Source organism: Arachis ipaensis, chromosome B3 (genome assembly GCF_059453495.1).
Source record: "Arachis ipaensis isolate K30076 ecotype BB chromosome B3, ASM5945349v1, whole genome shotgun sequence".
Taxonomy (NCBI): Eukaryota; Viridiplantae; Streptophyta; class Magnoliopsida; order Fabales; family Fabaceae; genus Arachis; species Arachis ipaensis.
The window spans coordinates 112,545,952-112,560,152 of record NC_142438.1 but is presented as its reverse complement, the minus strand read 5'-3'; positions in this window follow the sequence as shown (position 1 = coordinate 112,560,152).

Genomic DNA, 14,201 nt, shown 5'->3' with positions numbered 1-14,201 from the left:
TCTCAACCTTGAATTGTAGAGAAGGACTAGGTCACCGGGTCGGAATTCTCTTCTCCTAATGTCCTTGTCATGGATGGCTTTCAACTTTTCCTTATAAAGTCTGGAGTTGTCGTAAGCTTCCAATCTCATACATTCTAATTCAGCCAATTGAAGCTTTCTCTCTACTCCGGCCCCACCCAAGCTCATATTACACTCCTTTACGGCCCAATAAGCTTTATGTTCGATCTCTACCGGTAGGTGACATGCTTTGCCATATACAAGCCGGAAGGGGCTCATGCCAATGGGTGTCTTGTAAGCCGTTCGATAGGCCCACAATGCATCGGAGAGTTTAATGCTCCAATCTTTCCTATTCGGCTTTACAATCCTTTCCAATACATGCTTGATTTCCCGGTTAGAGACTTCGGCTTGGCCGTTTGTCTGAGGGTGGTAAGCCGTGGCGACTTTGTGGATGATGCCATATTTTCTCATGAGGCCGTCTATTCTTTTGTTGCAAAAGTGGGATCCTTGGTCACTTATGATTGCTCTTGGGGCGCCAAAGCGACAAATGATGTTGTTCCTCACAAAAGAATACACAACATTAGCGTCATCCGTTCGGGTGGGGATTGCCTCAACCAATTTTGACACATAATCGACGGCTAGCAAGATGTAGAGGAAGCCATTGGAATTTGGAAATGGTCCCATGAAGTCGATTCCCCATACGTCAAAGATTTCGCAAAATAGCATATTTTGTTGGGGAATTTCGTCCTTCTTGGAAATATCTCCAAACCTAATACATTGGGGACAAGATTTGCAATAGAGAGAAGCATCTTTGAGAAGAGTTGGCCACCAAAATCCGCAATCAAGGATTTTTCTTGCCGTTCTTTGGGGTCCGTAGTGACCACCTCCTTCGGAAGCATGGCAAGTGTCCAAGATTGCTTAGAATTTGGTTTGAGGTATGCACCGTCGCACTATTTGGTCCGCTCCACACCTCCACAAATAGGGATCATCCCAAATATAGTATTTGGATTCGCTTTTCAGCTTATCCTTTTGGTGTTTGTTGAGATTGGGAGGGAAAGTGCGTGAAACCAAATAGTTTGCTATTGGGGCATACCAAGGAACCACTTCCGAGATTGCATGCAAAGCATCTAAAGGAAAGGAATCATTGATAGGAGTGGTGTCGCCTTTTGTGTGTTCGAGGCGACTTAAATGGTCCGCCACTAGGTTTTGGGCACCGCTCCTATCTTTGATTTCCAAATCAAATTCTTGTAATAAGAGCACCCAACGAATTAATCTCGGTTTGGATTCCTTTTTTGCCAACAAGTACTTTAGTGCCGCGTGATCCGAGTACACTACTACCTTGGAACCAAGAAGATAGGCTCGGAACTTGTCCAAAGCAAAAACAATAGCTAGAAGTTCCTTTTCGGTAGTGGTGTAGTTGGATTGGGCTCCGTCTAATGTTTTGGAAGCATAAGCTATGACATAGGGAATCTTACCTTCGCGTTGTGCTAACGCGGCTCCTATCGCATAATTCGAAGCGTCACACATGATTTCAAAGGATTGAGTCCAATTGGGTCCTCGTACAATAGGGGCTTGTGTCAATGCTACCTTGAGTTTGTCATATGCTTCCATACATTCCTTGCTCATCTCAAATTCGGTGTCTTTTTGTAGTAATCGAGAAAGAGGTAGGGCCACCTTGCTAAAGTCCTTGATGAATCTCCGGTAGAATCCTGCATGTCCAAGAAAAGAACGGACTTCCCTCTCGGAGGAGGGGTAAGGTAAACTAGATATGACATTTATCTTTGCCGGATCTACGGAGATGCCTTCCTTTGATACTATGTGTCCCAAAACAATGCCTTGTTTGACCATGAAATGACATTTTTCAAAATTTAAGACAAGGTTTGTTTTGGTGCATCTTTCTAAGACTTTTTCAAGGTTACCTAAGCAATGCTCAAATGACTCACCATACACGCTAAAATCATCCATGAAAACTTCCATTGATTGCTCTAGGAAGTCCGCAAATAGGCTCATCATGCATCTTTGGAACGTTGCCGGTGCATTGCATAGGCCAAATGGCATACGCTTGTAAGCATACGTTCCAAAGGGGCAAGTAAATGTGGTTTTTTCTTGGTCTTCTAGAGCAATATGAATTTGGAAGTATCCGGAGTAGCCATCAAGAAAACAATAGTATGATTTACCGGCTAACCGATCAAGCATTTGATCGATAAATGGTAGTGGAAAATGGTCTTTTCTTGTGGCCGCATTCAATCTTCGGTAGTCTATGCATACTCTCCAAGAATTCTGCACTCTTGTTGCTATAAGTTCACCACTTTCATTTTTGATTGTTGTCACTCCGGACTTCTTTGGCACTACTTGGACCGGGCTTACCCATTCACTATCCGAGATAGGATAGATGATGTCCGCCTCAAGTAGCTTAGTGACTTCTTTCTTTACCACCTCAAGAATAGTTGGGTTGAGTCTCCTTTGAGGTTATCGGACCGGTCTTGCTCCTTCTTCAAGAAATATGCGGTGCTCGCATACTTGGGGGCTTATTCCCACTAGATCCGCCAAACTCCACCCAATTGCCCTTTTGTTTTTCCTCAATACATTCAGCAATTTTTCTTCTTGTTGAGGAGTTAACTCTTGTGCAATTATCACGGGTAGCTTTTCGGCTTCATCAAGGTATGAATACCTTAAGTGAGGTGGTAGTGGCTTCAATTCCATCTTCTTGTCATTCCTTGAAGTTTGAGTCTCCGGATGGCTTGTATGATGTGTGGTATTTAGTTCGCTTGACTCTTCATTTGCCTCTTTGACCATGTACTTCTCATCTAATCTTGCAAGATGCACTTCGGCTACTATGTTATCGATTGGGTCACACCGAAATAGAGAATGGTTCTCCGGTGGATGCTTCATTGCTTCCTCTAGGCTAAAGCTTACAATTCTTCCATCAATTTCAAATGAGTAGTTCCCCGAGTAAGCATCAAGCTTAAATCTAGAAGTTCTCAAGAAGGGCCTTCCAAGTAGGATAGAGGATGCTCTCTCGGTTTCGCTTGACGGCATTTCAAGGACATAGAAGTCAATCGGAAACACCAACCCCTTTATATTCACCAATACATCTTCCGCAACACCCGCTACGGTTATTATGCTTTTATCCGCTAGGACAAATCTTGCCGTCGACCTTTTTAGTGGGGACAAGTTTAATACCCGATAAACGGAGAGCGGCATGATACTAACACATGCTCCGAGGTCACACATACAATCTCTAAATTGAACTCCATTGACGGTGCAAGTGACCATACAAGGGCCCGGGTCATCACACTTCTCCGGTAATGTTCCCATCAAAGCGGAAATAGAACTCCCCAATGGGATGGTTTCCAATTCAAGAATTCTATCCTTGTTTATGCATAAATCTTTGAGGAATTTAGCATATCTAGGAACTTGATGGATGGCATCGAAGAGGGGGATGGTTACCTCAACTTTCTTGAACATTTCTACCATTTTGGGGTCGAGTTCTATGCGCTTTTTTGCTTTCTTTGCAAGTGTTGGAAATGTAAGTGGTTGAGCAATTTCTTCTTCCAAGGTTCTTTTGGCCTTGGTTGTCTCCCTTGTTGGTTGGGCTTCATCTTCAACTGTGGCTTGTGGTGTCTCCTCTTCCACTACCTCTTCTATATCTATTCTCTCTTCCCCTTGGGCGGTTGTGATAGGACTTGGGTCCTTTGCTTCCTTCTCTTTTAGTTGTGTACCGGATCTAAGGGTGATGGTATTGATGCCCCCCTTTGGGTTTGGTTGAGGTTGAGAGGGAATGACACTTTGGATTGGGGGTTGAGGAGTGGGGGTTGATGGTGTGTCCATGCATGCAAGAAGAGCTTGTAGTGTAGAGGTGAGGCCGGTGAGGCCGGAAGCAAGTGTGTTCTGTAATTCCTTTTGGCCTTGGATGACGGTCCGGAGTGTTTCGTCTTGGTTGGAGGGGGTGGTTGCATATGTGAGTTGAGGAGCTTGTGATTGATTGGGCGGTGGTCTTTGATGTGGTGGTTGATATGTTTGGTAGTTTCTTTGTGGGTTTTGTTGATTGTATGGTTGATTTTGTAAGTTGTATGGTCGGTTTTGTGAGAAATTTTATGAGTTGTTGTTCCATCTTTGACCTCCTCCATTGTTGTTGTTATCCCTATTCCCTTGTTGATGATTGTCTTTCCAATTTTGATTATTGTGTCCACTACCTTGGTTGTAGCCTCCTCCTTGATAAGGGTGCCCTTGGTTAGGATTACCTCCTTGGTAGTACCCTTGATTGGGGCAGTCATAGAAATTATGGGTGGCCGCCAAAGTGTTGTCTTCTTGAAGGTTTGGGCACTCATCCGTGTAGTGAGAGTAGCAAGAGCAAATGCCACATACTCGTTGAGGGACCAATTGTTGTTGGTTGTGTTGTTGAGATGGTGGAGGGTGTTGTTGATATGATTGAGGTTGTTGTGGTTGTTGTTGATTCAATTGGAGTTGCCTCAAGACGGATGTCATCTCATTCAAGGATTGAGTTAGAGCGGTGGCTTCACTACTAGTTGATACCTCGTTCACGGTCCTTGGACGGTTGACTCTTCGCCTCATATGTTGATTGGATTCGGCTAAGTCAATAATAAGTTGCCATGCCTCCTCCGCGGTTTTATATTTGGACAAAGAACCATTGCTAGAAGTGTCCAAGAGGGTTCTATCTTGCTCTCACATCCCTTGACATATGTATCCAAGCAATACTTGAGTGTCGAGCATGTGATTAGGGCACGCATCTAGTAGTTTGCGAAACCGTTCCCAATACTCATATAGTGGTTCCGTCTCACCTTGCACAATACAAGACATTTCTTTCCTTAGCCTATCCATCTTTTCCGGGGGCAAGAATTTATCCAAGAATCCCCTTCTAAGTAGGTCCCAATCGGAGGTAACTTCACTAGAGAGAGTGTAGAACCATTCTTTGGCCTTGTCCTCAAGAGAGAAAGGGAAAGCAAACAACCATATAGCAACTTCATCGGAACCTTCTCGTCTAGTAGTTGAGCATATGCGATGAAAGTCCTTGAGATGTCGAATAGGGTCTTGTGCGGGAAGTCCGTGAAACTTGGGTAGGAGATTGATCAAAGCGGTCTTCAATTCAAAGTTCGCATTCAAATTGGGGTGAGTTACATGAAGGGGTTGAAGGACATAATCCGGTGCACCCGCTTCCTTGATAGTAACTCTCCTTGGAGCGTCCATGGTATTAGTACCTAAAACAAAAGAAGTGTTGTTAGTGAGATTGGTGGGAGTATGATTAATGCCTTCTTTGAGTGACGGTTCAATGTTCACTTGTAGTAAGGTGGTTGAGGTGGTGAAAACCTCTTCACCCTTCCAAATCTTAGCTGCCTCCGAGCTTGCCTAATATGAAACAAAGTTCGTTCTATTTCCGGATCAAAAGGGGCTAAGCTCGGATTCGGTTGTGAACGCGTCATGCAATGAAGGGGAAATGGAATTCATTGTAACGATGAGGAGTTAATCAATTAAGCAATTTACAATGAAGTGCACTATGTACATATATACACACTTAATCCAAAACAATAACATGGCACACTAAGCAAACTCCCCGGCAACGGCGCCATTTTGACAAATGAATTTTTGCCGGTATAGAAATTATCAAATGATCAATCGTAGTATAGTCTAAACCGACGCAAAATCATTCATCAAACAAATCTACAATCTATATCCGAGAGTACTAGTTTGTAGTTTGTGAATTCTCTTTTGTAGATCTACATTTCTCCTTCAATACAATCGGTAAGTTCTTTGTTGTTTCATGATTGATTTAGTTTTCTATTGTGGACCTCTTGCCTTTGTAGTTAGATCTCTCTTTAATTCTTGCAAATTTATGTGTTTACTTGTATTGCACTCTATGTTTTTGATGAAATGCCTCTTATAGCTATTAGTTAGATTTTGTTCCTCTTGGCCTAGGTAGAGTAATTAGTGACACTTGAGTTATCTAATTCCTTTGTTGTATCCGAGAGTACTAGTCCCCCGAGTCGTTCTCCCTTGGAATTGCCAAAGTGTGCATCTTATTGATTTAGTAAGCTTTGTTGGAATTCTTTGAAGGTTTTAGCAAGTAATGAGAAACAAACAATCAATTATCAAAAGACTTGGCTTAGGGTTGGCATTAGAATTTCTATCCTTATAGTCTATTCAATATTGACAACAATTAGGCCTTGCTTCATTTAGTTATCCCCTAGGTATAGAGGGAAGTCAAATGAAAGCAATCAACTTGAGTCACAAGTCCTAGCTTCACCTTATGGGAATCTAGCTTTAGTGCACTCCAAGCCAATTAGCAATCCCTAATTCCAAATCAACTATCGATACAACTATTCAACTTCTTCCAAGGACCAAACCCTATGCCAAGTGTGAAAATTCTACTCTATATCTAGTGTTGTCATTTTATCAAACATGTGGTGAGCAAGAAGGAAAGTCATAGTAAAATAAGAAGAAAAGTTGAATTGAAAGTATTGCAACACAAAGATCTAACAACAAGTCTCAAAGAGTAGCAATGAAAATCTAAAATAGAGATGAAATCCAAAATTACAAAGTTGAATTCTAGATCTATGAGAATTGATCAATTGTATCTACTACTTGAAATTGGAGAAGAAAATCTATGACATGAACAAAGTGGAGTGAGAATTGTAATGGATCTCACCCAAAAAGTCATTGAAAATTCAGAAATTAGAAGAGGATGAACCCTAGTGAAGCTTGGAATCTCCCTCTTCTTCCTCCCAAAAGTGTAACTAACTTTCCTCTCTCCCCAAAAAATCTAGATCTAGAAAATGAACTAAAAGTGTCCTTAACCCTTGTTCCTTTGGTCTTCTTAAGCTTTTCCCGCCAAGGTGTTTCTCCAAGAGTGAAATCCTTAACTGCCTCCATGCCTAAGTCACGTGACTTCTTAAAAAATCATATTTGCAAATCGGCGCGCACGCGCCGTTGAGACGTCTTGTAATGTGCGCGGAGGCGTGATGTACGCGTGCGCGCCCATGAAGATCCTGGCTTAGCCGCTTCTCAAGCCGGCTCTTGGCTTCGGCTCCACGTTGCCCTATCCGCGCGGGCGCGCAAGGTGCGCGCACGCGCCCATGTGGAAATCTCCAAAGCTTAATCCTCATGCTTCCTTCCTTTGTACCCGTCTTCCTTCTCTCTTTCGGTCCATTCCTACTCTATATCCTGAAACCACTTAACACACAAGTCACGGCATCGAATGGCATCAAGAGAAGATTGGAAATGTATCTATTTTAGTGCGAAATAAGCATGTTTTCATTCATGAGGCGAAACTAGGAAAGGAATGCAAAATCTTGTATTTTCATATAGAAAGTGTGTGGAATCATTGATAAAACCCCTGAAATCAGCACAAGATAAACCCTCAAGTTGGGGTTTGTCAACCTCCTCACACTTAGATCCTAGCATGTCCTCATGCTTAGAGAAATGCAAAGAAACACAGAAGACCGAGGGATTGCAAAAGTATAAGACTCATGAAGTGCAACCTACTTATATGCATGCAACTATGACTAGTGCCACTATCCAATTGGTTGGGAGCAAATTAACCTTCTTAGGACATATGCAAGCACATGGGGTACAACGATGGTCAAAGCATAGGACTTGCCACTTTCTAAGCATCAAATGCAATATGTGAAACCTTGCATGAGGAATGCTCGCGAGAGCCGGGAATCAAAGGATTGAGCATCGAACCCTCGGCGGAAGTGTTTGCACTCTAATCACTCGGTGTTTGGGGTTTATTCTCTCAATTCTCCCCTAATCATGCTTTCCAAGAATTGTTTTTCATCTAACAATCAACAATTATTCAATGCATGCATACAATTATCATGAGGTCTTTTCCTTAGGTTGTAATGGGGTTAGGGTCAAGGTAGGGTCATATATGGCTAGTGCATTGTAGAATGGTCGTTGTCCATGATATCTTGGAGGGGTGTTGTTGCCTGAAGGGTTGATTAGATCCTCTTGGCTCCATCCATCTTTGATTGGTCTGACCTTGATGCAGATTCCTGCTGTAACTTCTATTTCCTTCAACAAAGTTAGAACCAAACTCAAAGCGAGAGGGGTGAGAGTTCATAGTAGCAAATAAAATTAAAAAGGAAAAACAGAAATAAATAAACAAGTAAAAGAAAAATATTTACAATAACCAATAATAAGGCACACGTTAGCAGTTCCCCGGCAACGGCGCCATTTTGACCTTAGGATTTTTGCCAGTAAAGAATTTTAATAAAACAGTCGCGTTGTAGATATAGTTTCTAAACTAACAAAAATCCCTTCGTACAAACCTTTTGGTTGTCACAAGTAACAAACCCCTTTTATAATTGATAACCGAGTATTCAAACCTCGGGTCGTCTTCTCAAGGAACTGCAAGGAAGTATGTTCTTATTATTGGCTATGGAGATTGTAAATGGGGGTTTCAAGAATGAATAACGAATAGTTTAATTAGCAATTAAAGTAAACGAAGAACAAGTAATTTAAATAGCAAGTGAAATAAATAAATGACTATAAATAAACTTTGGGAATGGTATGAGAAATTAGAGGTCCTATCTTGGCTATTCTTATCAATAATGATGAGAATTGAATCTTAATTCCACTTTGTTAACCTTTACTAAGATAAAGGAGGGTCAAGGGATTAATTGGTTTGATCTTTGGATCCTATTTTAATTCCTAAGAAAAGATTGGGATTATTGAAGTTCAATTCAATTAACAAAGATAACAATTATCAATCACGTTTGAGTTTGATAACTCTTGAATTACTGATTTCTTAACCAAGACCAAAAGGAGAAAAATAAATGTACTTGGAATAAAAATGTCTTCAGAGTAAAAGCAACAATAGCATAAATAAGAGAAATCAATATTAAACTGAAATACCTCAAATAACATTAATAAAAGAGTAATCTGTAACATGAAAGGATTCATAAAGTAGCTTGCAAAAGTAAATAAAAGGAATATTGAACCTGATCAAAAGAGATAATCCTGAAAGCGAATGAAAATCCTAAATCTAAATCCTAATCCTAAAGAGAGAGGAGAGAACCTCTTTCAAAACTAAATCTAATTCATGGAAAGTAAAAATTGGCGAGCTCTCCTTGGATGGATGCATTCCCTCACTTCATAACCTCTGGTCTATGCCTTCTGGACTTGGATTTGGGCCAAAAAGGGCCTCAGAATTTGCTATGAGCGTTTTCTACAATTTCTGGTGCGTGGCCTCTGTCACGCGTCTGCATGGGTCACGCGGTCGTGTCAGTTCGGAGCTTTTCTTGTCATGCGGTCGCGTCAGTCATGCGGCCGCGTCGCTGTTGATTCGCGGTTGGCATGCGATCGCGTCATCCATGCGATCGCGTGGATGCCAGTTTCTTTAAGGACTCCGTTTTGTGCTTTCCTTCCATTTTTGTATGTTTCCTTTCCATCCTTTGAGTCATTCCTGCCTTAGAAGATCTGAAACTACTCGACACACTAATCACGGCATCGAATAGAAATAAAGGTAATTAAAATAATTAATTTTAAAGCATAGGGAACATGTTTTTCACATACATCATATAATAAGGAAGGAGAAGTAAAACCATGCAATTAATATGAATAAGTGGGTGAAGGATTGAATAAATCACTCAAATTAAGCACAAAATATATCATAAAATATGGGTTTATCAGTACTCCTCCTCTTCCTCAGCACCAACTACTCTCTTCCCTCTTGCTTCCCTCCTTAATCTAAGGAAGGTCCTCTCAGGTTCAGATTCAAAGGAAGTTGAAGCCCTGCTTCTTCTACCTGTCATACACCCAATAAGGTACAAGCAAGAAAGATAGATGCAGACAATATTTTCTGCAGAAATGCTGTTAGTGTGAGTGATGCAATATATCAAACAGTTAGTGGGTCAGTGAACCAAATATTAAAACAAAATGCAGGTAACACCACTAATGGGTGAAAGGTAAAGGAAATGAAATAACTAAAACTGAAAGTAAATTACTCAGATGAAACTAAATCAAACAAAAGGAAAATGCTCAATCTAGTTATCCACCAATTTAATCATTGTTGATACAAAATCAATCCCCGGCAACGGCGCCATAAACTTGATGCACGGAAACTTGTCTCTCAACAAATCTCCCTCGGCAAGTATACCGAATTGTCGTCAAGTAAAAACTCACAATAGAGTGAGGTCGAATCCCACAGGGATTGATTGGTCAAGCAACTTTAATTGGAGGAATGCTCTAGTTGAGCTAAGCAGAATTTGGTTTGAGAGTTGCAGGAAATTAAATGACGGAAAAATAAATAGCAGAAAATGTAAATGCTGGAAATAAAGAGCTGAAAATAGATGACGGAAAATAAATTACAGAATCTTAAATGGGAATGGGGAAGATGATCATAAAGGTAATTGGCAGAAATTAAAGAGAATGGGTAAGATCATAAATGGGGAGTTCATTGGGCTTAGGAGATGTTGCATCCTCCGGATCAAGTTCATTTTCATCTCTTCCTCAATCAATGCATTCATTAATCTCCTTGGCAATCTTAAGTGATTGAATTACAATTCCTTGGTAATTCAATCTCTCAAATCTTGATCAATAGCCAATTCCTTGGTCCAATTGCTCATGAGAAGATATGAGGTATGGTCACTGATTATACCACATGTATTTCCAAATCAAAGTGTTGGTAGGATTATATATCACTATATCCGTCCAAACCCCAATTTGGTCCAACATGAGAAAGCATTTCTAGCATGATCTCTTCATTCCTCTTCCAAGGTTCCGAAGAGATCCAAGTATGAATAGCTTCTTTTCCAAGATAACTACTCAATTGGATGAAGATTGAAAGCTTTCTAGTAAAATCAAGAGAAAAGAAAGAAGAAGAATAATGAAAACTATTATTGATCCATCAAATTACAATAGAGCTCCCTAACCCAATGAAAGGGGTTTAGTTGTTCATAGCTCTGGGAATAGAAAACAAAGATGGAGAATACATTCTGAAAAGTTAAACTAGAAGTTGCAGAGAAAGTAAAAATACAGAGAGTAATTCTAATAATGCCCAAAAGCTCCTTTTCTAGTTCAAAGTTCTCCCTATTTATACTATCCTTCTGATCTTCTAGTTGCTTCTTCAACTCTTGGATATGGGCTTTTGGATCTTAAGTTGAAGCAGTTATCTTCTTTAGTGGGCTCAGCTTTACTTGCAGAGAAAATGTGCAGTAGGTATGGACTTTAGCTTGGGGCGTTAGTGGCGTTAACGTTAAGTGAAACTATGGGGTCGAGAATGTTAGTGACAATCACCTTTTTCACTAACGTTCCTAACCCAAAAATGGTCCACGTTAACTTCAACGTTAGTGGCACTAACGTGACCACTAACGTTGCTTCTTGGTCCTTTGTAAATGTTACTGGGGTTTACCTTTTCCAATAACGTTGAGAGTACCCCTTTCTTCCTACGTTAGAGTGCACGTTAGTATAGTTAATGTGGCCTTTAACGTAGGCTTGCTAAATCTTCGAGAGTGTTAGTGACACTTACCTTTGTCACTAACGCTTCAAAGCGCCCCTACTTTCCACGTTAGAGTTCACGTTAACTAGGTTAACGTGACTTCTAACGTGGTATTGATAGCCATCTCCAACGTTAGTGACAAAGGTGAGTGTCACTAACATTGGCTCATCATCCCTCTTCTCCACGTTAGCTTCCACGTTAATGTAATTAATGTGGCAACTAACATGGCTCATAGTGGCTTAATCCAACGTTAGTGACAAAGGTGAGTGCCACTAACGTTGGTAATTCCTTGCTCCCTCCACGTTAAAGTCCACGTTAACTAGGTTAACGTGACTCTTAACGTGGCAAGTATGAGCTTATTCCAACGTTAGTGACAAAGGTGAGTGTCACTAACGTTGGCATTATCTTCCTCATCCACGTTAGAGTTCACGTTAACTGAGTTAACGTGACTCTTAATGTGGCCCGCTGCCACTTTGGAATGTTAGTGGCACTTACTTTTACCACTAACGTTGGAGTTCTACTTCTCTTCCATGTTAGCTTCCACATTAACATAGTTAACGTGGCAATTAACGTGGGCTATGATGGCTCACGAAGGCGTTAATGGCGATCACTTTTCTCATTAATGTTGCAAGCTAGCCTCTATTCCACGTTAGTGGTCACGTTAGCTAGACTAACGTGGCTACTAATCGTGGTTCTTCCTTGCTTCCTTTGTCCTGAAATCAAGCAATAAAGTGCATCAAAGCTCTAATCCAAGTTATGAGACATCCATCATTCAATTTTGTCATTTAATTCATGCATAATTCTCATGAAATCATGTAAAATTCACAATGTTTGCTTGAATCAAGATGTAAGTGATTATTTACCCAAAACTTGCTTATTTCTTAAGAAAGTGCATGAAACTACCCTAAAACCATAAAGAAAAGGTCAGTGAAACTGGCCAAAATGCCCTGGTATCAAGGAGAGACCTCAAAATCCGGATTCTCCTATTCCTCCCGAGATAAGGATAAAGAGTCCAAGAAAAAAGAATATCAGCATGGAGAAAAGATCAAGAAATACCATAATTACACCCCTCTTCGGGTATCTCTGGTAGATGTTTACCGAGAAGTATGCCATACTGAAAAGATACCCCCAGCTCGACCACTCAAAAGCAAAAAAAGAGGAGAAAATCGGGCTGAATATTGTGAATACCATCGAATCTATGGACATTCCACCAACGAATGTTTCGACTTAAAAAATGTCATAGAAAAACTGGTGAGAGAGGGAAAGTTAGATCGGTACTTAGCCAGCCGAGCAGACAAACCAAGAAAAAGAAGAAGGGAGGAAGATGTCGAACGGGCTGAACGACCACCTCGTACACCTGAGAGACATGTCCACATGATACACGGCGGATTTGCAGGAGGAGGGATCTCCAAATCATCTCGCAAAAGACATCTTAAAGATGTATATCATGTCGAGGGAAGAGAGGAAGCACCCGACATCCCCACAATCACTTTTACTAAAGAGGACGCAGCCGGCATCATCTCGGGACATGAGGATCCCATGGTCATCACTATCACATTGGCCAACGCAAATCTCCACCGCACACTGGTAAACCAAGGAAGCTCGGCCGACATCTTGTTCAAAACTGCCTTCGACAAACTCGGCCTAGAAGAAAAAGAACTCAGAGCATACCCGAACAGCCTGTTCGGGCTAGGAGACACTCCAATCCAACCACTTGGGTACATCTCACTACACACAACCTTTGGAAAAGGAAACCGGTCAAGGACACTCAATATAGACTACATCGTGGTCGACGTGAATTCAGCCTACAATGCCTTAATAGGTCGGACAACGTTAAATCAGCTCGGCGCAGTAGTCTCGACTCCACATCTGTGCATGAAGTTCCCAACTACAGAAGGAATAGCTACAATAAAAGCAGACCAGAAAACGGTGCGCCACTGTTATAACGGAAGTCTAAACCTCAAAGGCAGAGGAGAAGAATTCCACACCATCAAACTTGGTGGAGTTCGAGGGCGGGAAGAACTCCATCCACAACCCAAAGGCGAATTAGAAAAAGTCCAGATCGGGGATGTCCCAGACAAAAAAACCAATATTGGCACAATCTTAAAAGGAGACATAAAAGACTCGCTCATACAGTTCTTAAGAGACAATGTCGATCTCTTTGCATGGAAAGCCGCAGACATGCCGGGCATAGACCCTAAATTGATGTGCCACAAGCTGGCAGTTTACCCAGGATCTCGGCTAGTATAGCAGAAACGTAGAAAGCTTGGACCAGAACGATCCCAAGCTGTGGAAGAGCAGGTACAAGCTCTACTGGAGGCAGGATTCATAAGAGAAGTCAAGTACCCGCTATGGCTAGCTAACGTCGTCTTGGTGAAAAAATCAAACGGGAAATGGCGGATGTGCACCGACTATACTGATCTCAACAAAGCCTGCCCAAAGGATCCTTATCCACTCCCAAGTATCGACGCACTGGTGGATGCCTCCTCCAGATACAAATGCCTCTCGTTTATGGATGCCTATTCGGGATACAATCAAATTCCGATGTACCCACCTGATCAAGAAAAAACTTCATTCTTAACCCCAAAAGCAAACTATTGTTACATCATCATGCCTTTCGGACTCAAAAACGCAGGAGCTACTTATCAAAGATTAATGAATAAGGTCTTTGCAGACCACACCATGAAAATCATGGAAGTCTACGTGGATGACATGTTAATAAAGACACAAAGTGAAGAGACGTTAC